Below are 7,748 nucleotides of genomic sequence, written 5' to 3' on the forward strand. Positions count from 1 at the left end.
GTGTGGGCTAGTGAAAACTCCGAAACATTTCACATTTGTGCATGTAGAGCGTACATGTAGCGTAAAGAACTCTGTGGCACGTAGACGAATGACGTAGGATTTTTTTGGGTTCGTATACTAACAGACTAAGAGATCGAACCAGTATCATGCTATGGAAGTCTTCACTTCGTCTTCCTGGAGGTCTGCGATGAACTGTTTCCTAACATTCCTAAAAGTACGATTAAAACTCGCATGAGAAATCTTGGTCTTACGCTGTAGAAGGCTCCTCAAGAAATTCAGGACAAGTTGAGAGCTGCCAGACCTTACTTGGCCTGTTACAAAGTCCTCTCACTGATTTCCGAGCGAGACGTTGTCATTCTTGAGGCCTGCCAGGATTCACGCGCAGAAAGAAAAGAAAACCCTCAAAAACTGCATGGATTCCTAAGTAATAGTAGTGGTATCAATACTAACCACACACATGGAGGAGAACAAAATGATAGCTTCCAGTCTGGAGGGAACATTTTTTTAAGGAATAATGTACAACCCCCTATGCCTCCAAAAAACATGGGTTAAGTCCCAATTTCTTAGAAGAAAATCTTTTGAATGCTTCTCCGGGAAGTTTAGCCGTAGAAAGGCCATTGACTGGCTTTTCAGAATCGCAGGAACAAAAAGTCGATGAGCAGATTTCGTCGGACTCAGGGCCGAGCTCAGTGATTCCTCCGACGGCCATAGCAATTTGGAGTCCTCACCGGAGGAAGAAAGCGGTGGCGAACAAGATTATGGCATTGTTTAAGGAAAAAGATCTAGATCTAGATTCTTACCCTAGCGTTGTTAAACGTTTAACTGACATGAAAGAATTCTTTCAATCAGACTTTAATTCTATGCGCAGACAGTCGAAAATATCCGATGCGACATGCGCGAAAACTTTGGAACGGTCAGTGATCTTTTTAGACCCGAGGACGTACATTGCAATATGCAATTTATAGAGGGTACCCTGTCAGAATATTAATTTTGACACCTTTTGGTTTCTTTGAAAAGCATTTTCTGCCACTGAGCAGAGAAATATTGAGTTGGAGTTTTTCAGGTGAATCCAGAAAGTTCAGACCGACAACGGGTGAGAAACGCAAAAATGTCCAAAAAGAGATCAGCAGCGTTTGCAAACTTTTCTGCAAACAAAGTGTTACCTGATTGACCAAGTGTGAGGTCAAGATGGCTGGATATTGGCCAAGTTGTTTTTTTGCGTGTTTATGGACCGAGACGGAGTCGAGGTCCATAAACTCGCAAAAAAAAAAAAAAGAACGAGGTCAATACCCAGCCATCTTGACCGAACAGGCTTTCGAGGGAATTTTTCTTCCGGGACACGGCGGGTAGTCCCGAGCGGGCAAGATAGCTCCATCTTGCCCGCTCGGGTAGCCAATCACAGTGCAGGATTTGATTCATCCCGCCCGCTCACGGAACTAGCCATATAATAAGATTTGATATACCCGCAGCCAATCCCTTCTCGGAGGCTTCCTCGTTGCAAGATGTTTCTGTACGAGAGCTGTCAGCTTTGCTCAAATGTTTTCAGCATGCGAGTACTAATTAAAGAAAATGCCCATTGTAGACAGGAAATTTATCCCGTTGATAAGGGCGAACACGAACCTTCCTGCATTCCGGAGGGAGTTTTCTTGTTTCGGTTGGAATTTGAAACGTTCGGTAATAAGTCTCTTGTTCAAATAGCAGATGAGCGGTGGGATTACCTACCTAACCTAATACCTCCACCTGGCTAGTCAGAGTATCTAGGAATGTGTAGGAGGTAATGAGCTCATTATGAAGAGCTTTAAATTGTCAACTCTTTTTTACATTTTTTAGAATATTTTCCAATGTATTATAAAGTAAGTTAGCATCTTTATATAAGTTAAAATACTTTACTACTGAGTCCTTTTAAACGTTTCGTAATTTTGCTATGAATAGATTTTCTGGTTTATAAAACCATTATATAGCTATTATTATATAGCTGTCTCACAAGGACTGGGAACTACCGACTTCACGAATTTGATTGGCTGAAATCGATATTGACCGCGCTCTAGATTTTCCCATCTAGACCGGCATCTGTAGAGCGGTTTCATTTTGCGTTGAAAAAGTAGCAAACTAAAATACAAAAATGGTCACCATTTTCTTTTAGTTTCTTCTCAATCATTTATGGAAGTGCCAAAAAGCCTGATGACGAAAAAAGAAGTAAAGAGGACGAGCAAATTTCGGCAGGTTTAAGTTAAGCTCATCGCCGTTCGCTAGCAAAATTTCAGGAAACCAGTTACATTAAACGAATTAAAGTTTTCTTCTTTGCCATATAATAAACATCTTATTAACCGAGCTAAGTCGGTCTGTATAGGAGAATCTTGACCTCCGTCGTGTGCACACACCTCACAGACCTCACTGCGTTCGATCTGTACTCACGACCTCGGTCGAGATTCTCCCATACATGTACAGACCTCCTGCTCGGTTAATAAGAGCTAATTATAGTTCGTATAGTGTGAACGCCCGGGTGAGGGTACTTCTGAAAAGCACTGTTGTTGGTGACTGACGTTTCGACAACCTGAGCGGAAGTCATCTTCAGAGTCAAGTGAATAGTGTTTGTCGGTCGATGATGTTATAAGTCTGGTCCGTTGAATGTTGTTGGTCAGTTTAGCCATGATGGTATTGGCTGAAAGACTCGTGTTAAGTTTGTCATCAGTCATTGGTCTGTTTCGATCCGTCTATTGTTCGTCAAATTAAGTCGGTCTGTTAGAAGTCCGTTTGTCGGTTTCGTTTCCCTCATGAATAAGTCGTTCGTAAGGCGCTGGCAGTTGTTGACATCTGTTAACATCTGTTAAGAGGTGTTTGTTCTAGGTTAGTGTACCAGCTTTCCAGAGTCAGTCGTTGAAAATAGTTTGTACGGCAGGTTAAGCACTGAGCAGAGTCCCAGTCAATGTTGTGGTTTGTCAGTTGATGATGTACAACAATGTGGTTGTTGGCATCACCATTTCTCGTGGCTCCTTTGTGTTCAGTCTCGTGTTAAGGTTTCTGCCAGCCTCACCAATGTAGGAAGCCTGGCAGTCGGAGCATTTGATCTTGTAAACTGCTCCCTGTCTGTTGTTAGCTTCGTCCCTGTCTTTAACGTTGGTCCGTAAGTGTCGTAACGTAGTTGTAGGTTTGTGGGCTACACGGATGTTGTAGGGCTGTAGGATCCGTGAGATGGTCTCAGAAGTGTCCTTAATGTAAGGTATAGTCACTGTAGTAACAGGTGTTGGGTTCCTGTTCGTAGCGTCAGCTTCAGTAGGTCGGTAAGTGTTTCGTCTAATCAAGTCAGCGTTGTAGTTGTTTTTGTGAAAAGCACGTTCAAGGTATGTGTTTTCGTCGCGTAACCTGTCCCGTGTGTCACAAACAAGGTGCGCTCGTCTCATCAGTCTTTATAGTCGTGGCTTTGTGTGAAGTAGGGTTGTAGGATGATTCGTCAAGTAATCTGTCGGTGTGCGTCGGTTTTCTGTACACTGTCGTTCGCAGTTCGTTATTGTCGCGGCTTACCAAACAGTCTAGATAAGGAAGTTTTCCATTTTCTTCGATCTCGTTTGTAAACTGGATTTCGGCGTTCTGTTCGTTTAGGTGGTCGTGAAAATCGTCAATTTCGTCTTTGTGAACGGCGGTAAAGGTGTCGTCAACGTAGCGTAACCAAAGCGGTATCGTTTGTCGGCAAGTTGCAAGGGCGCGTTCCTCCACGTGTTGCATCACAATTTCTGCGACAACAGAAACAGGCGACCCCATGGCTGTTCCATGTAACTGTTTGTACTGTTTACCGTTGTACTGAAAGTAAGTTGATGTAAGGCAAAGGTTCAGTAAGTCCATGATGTCTTCTGTCGGTAATGGTAGTTCAACAGTAGATTGCTGTATAGCGGTCTCGGTACACTGTAATGCCAAGTGAAGTGGAATACTGGTGAACGATGATTTCACACCAAAAGACACAAGTTTGTAGTCGTCAGATATCTGTACTGTCTTAATAGCGTCAATAAAGTTCTCCGTAGATTATAGTTTGCGTCTTGATTTGTCAGTAAGGGGTTGTAGTATGGTCGTCAAGTATTTAGACAGTTGATACGTAGGGGACCCACAGAATGACACTATAGGTCGCATCGCTATATCAGGTCTACATCGGTACGAACTACTGATACCCCTGGGTTCAAACCATTCACTATAGCTCAGTATTATAATCAAGTGCATTGATAGTTTGATAAGTGCCAATAACTGATGATGGAGATACTGGAACGATTTCTGTATCATCTAGATGAACTAAAACGAAGCAATATTTGATTTGTTTCGCGAACGGAGTTAACGGCGCGAAGTCTTTCTCGGGTTAATCGAATATAGTTCTCTCCGTTTATTATGAAACAGATTGCGAAACTCGGGGAAACCGCCAGTGTTTTCAAGGTCGTACGGAAATCGCTCTATAAATTGTTCTTGTTATCATCATAACTATACAACTTTGCCCTTCGACCCAGCCAATGATCAACATTTTGTTTTTCATCACCACCGTCTGGAGAATAATCAGAAAGGGTTTCATTATTGAGTCGGCTGAACTGTCTTTAAAATCAAAGGCTCCTGTGAGCAGCTCGTGGATGAATGTTTGCTTTTGCCTCCGTTTCAAAACGAGTCTTCGTGCTAAACCTTTCACATAAAAATGAGTTAATGAACCTGTAGGCGAAAGTCATATGAATGGTTTTGTACTTAGACTCGTTTTGACACAGAGGCAAAAGGCAACTCGGAAATGGCCTGTTGGATGAATGTAGAAAACGTAGTTGAATATAAAGAGAAGAGGAATTGATCATTGTAGAGTTGTTCTAAATATGAAATAAGCGCCCCGGGCGCTAATTCGAGGATTTACGGTGTGCAGTTTGAAGAGCCATTTTATGTACTTGTGACCAATGTCTTTTGTAAAGAATGAGTTTCGACAGCTCAAGTGGCAGCTAACACAAGTATTAAAAGCATCTTATTCCCTTCCTAAGTAGGAGTATTCCACATTTATCTGTAATTCTCAGATTAATTCCATGAAGTCTTAAGGGTGACTTGTGTTGTTAAAACCGGTTTCTATGAAGTCTTTTGCTATTATTTTTGGCAGCTGATAAACACGTATAGCATTAGTAATGGTGTTGTTACTATTAACATTTGCTTACTGTCACTTGCATATTATAGTATACTATAGTTGTTACCACAGTGTTCCTCTGGGTTATTTGCATATGCACAATAGTACAACTTGCTTCACCTGCAATACACAATAAAGATAATAGTGACATATTTTAAAAGGGTATAAAAATGAACGCAGAAACATTACACATGTAGATCTTTAATTTGCTGCCCTTTCCCCTGCCCCTGTACCCAACCCCAATAAAAATAGGGTACTTACCTAAATGTGGTGTCCAAGTGATATTTCTTGCTTTCCTGGAAAGGGTTTAAGAAAGAAAATGCTAGTTATAAATAGCATGCTTTCGTTCAAGAAACATTGGAGCTAAAATAATTCCTTTAACCTGAAAATTTATTCTTATATATAGCATCTCCAAATTCTGGTAGAGTTACATGTAATAATATATTTTGAAACTCTATGAGGACTAGGAATTTAGGAACATAAAAAGCACACTCAGGAAATTCAAACCATTCTTTGTTTTTGCCAATAAATGTTCTGACTGTTTTCTACATGTGATTCAAATAGTTGCTTGATACATTTAGACACTTATTTGGTATGTCAAGTTTCACCTTCAGCTAAATTAATTTTAATGATCTCGTATGATATACATAGTGAAACATATTCAGCTTTCATGGAAATTTATATCAATCGGCTGATGATCACCCACTGATTGTGCACATAATTTGTGGTACATGATCTATCGGTGTACGGCAGTCAGTAGTATACTGGTTAATCAACTGAGTGTATCCTTTGTCTGTTATAAGATATTTCATTAGAGCCTTTTGTTCAGGTAACCCGAAAACACTGACCCCCGGTCCGCGGACCCCCACTACGGACCGGGTCCGCGGACTATCTATGGACCGGTCCACGGACTCCCCCTATGGACCCCCTCTACGGACCACCCCCCAAAATATAATAAAAATAATAAAAAATATTTCAGTTGCTGCTTGTCTGATAGATTACTCGTGACGGCGAAATTGCGAACGTTACATTGTGCAAATGGGGAGACCTGGATTCAGGCTCGAGTGCAATTTATATAATTACACATTGCCATTTCCTTTGCTGTGGCCATAGAGTATAAGAAAGACGCGTACGGGGTGCCTCCGGGAAGCCTCGAAATTTGTGTTCTTTCCCCTCTGCCATTTTGTTCAGCCCATCCTCCCGTGGGCTCGTGAACTTGTCCCAGGCGTCACAATTTACTCAGTGGAATAACAGACACGGTTAGTGTTTCATGGTTAGTGCGCTCGTCTCCGGATTGAGCGGTCCGGGTTCGAGTCCTGGCCGGGGACATTGTGTTGTGTTCTTGGGCAAGACACTTTACTCTCACAGTGCCTCTCTCCACTCAGGTGTATAAATGGGTACCGGCGAACTTAATGCTGGGGGTAACCCTGCGATGGACTAGCGTCCCATCCAGGGGGGAGTAGAAATACTCCTAGGCGCTTCATGCTACAGAAACCGGGATAAGCTCCGGCCTGATGGGCCACTTGGCTCAGACGCAGACTTTACCTAATAACAGACACAAACAAGAATAAACCGCCTAAAAATATATCTTCCATAGCCAGATTGAGCCACGAATGGGTCAGTGTTTTCGGGTTACCCTTTTTGTTCTGTATTTGCCTACATTAGATCAATATTGAAAACCCCAAGCAGTACAGTTGTAATTGTAGGTTCTATTAATACTGAGTTGTGAAGATGAGTAAGAGCATGAATTAACTGTGAAATTGTAACTTTAGGTTTCGAGCGATAGATACCAATGACATGAATATTTGGAATTGGTTGGGTTAAAACCATAACAGTAATTTCTAAATTATTAAAGTTACATCCGTATGGAATTTAATACAATTCAAAACATTGAAAGGTACACAGCAGTTCCATAGCAAGTTCTTATGTTAGACTGGCTTAAGTCTGTAAAGCGTAAATTCCTGAAGCTGATATGCATCATCTCTATCTGACAAGCAAAGTTTTGATTCGGCGTCGACAAAACCAGGATCGGACCGGACAGGATCACGGATCGGATCACGGACCGGATCACGGATCGGATCACGGATCGGATCAAGGAAAAAAAATTCAAAATGCAAAATTCAAGATTCAAAATTCAAAATTTTGTTGAGCGAATTACACTAGAGTGACTACTGTGAGCAGAACGTTTTATTTAATTCAGCTGTGATATTCCTTTATTCTTTTATAATATCAAGCCAACTGGGAGCTGGTCACAGATGAATATTTTTCAGGCTGTTAGGTTTTGACTGCAATGATCAATCATGTCATCATATCTTTCTCCGCAGTTCAGATAAATGATATTTCGTGTATTCCCTTGCATCAAAGGTAAACTGTCATGAAACGAGTCAGCATGGTAATAATAGGACGAACGTATGAATCGAAACACAAAAACTAAAAACACTAAAAAAATTAAACACCTGATGATTTCAAACAATTTCCGGTCCGTTTCTGAGACAGGTCTATACTTTTACAAGATGTGAGTTTGGAATGCGATATTTCGTACTGGAATAAAATGAAACAAACCATTTGTATTTCAAGGAAATATAGCTGTTTTACAAAAAATTATAGGAATAACATCGAT

General features: G+C 41.2%; 1 long non-coding RNA gene across 1 annotated transcript; it reads right to left on the reverse strand.

Annotated features, from left to right (window-relative positions):
- Window positions 1-5,144: 5,144 nt before the first annotated feature.
- On the reverse strand, window positions 5,145-7,481 carry LOC145484556 (uncharacterized). The gene is made up of 3 exons (XR_014049029.1): window positions 5,831-7,481; window positions 5,390-5,424; window positions 5,145-5,248 (listed from the first exon to the last, which is right to left on the reverse strand). It is a non-coding gene; the product is annotated as an uncharacterized LOC145484556 (long non-coding RNA).
- Window positions 7,482-7,748: the final 267 nt, after the last annotated feature.

Source organism: Orbicella franksi, chromosome 4 (genome assembly GCF_964199315.1).
Source record: "Orbicella franksi chromosome 4, jaOrbFran1.1, whole genome shotgun sequence".
In the NCBI taxonomy this organism is placed as follows: domain Eukaryota; kingdom Metazoa; phylum Cnidaria; class Anthozoa; order Scleractinia; family Merulinidae; genus Orbicella; species Orbicella franksi.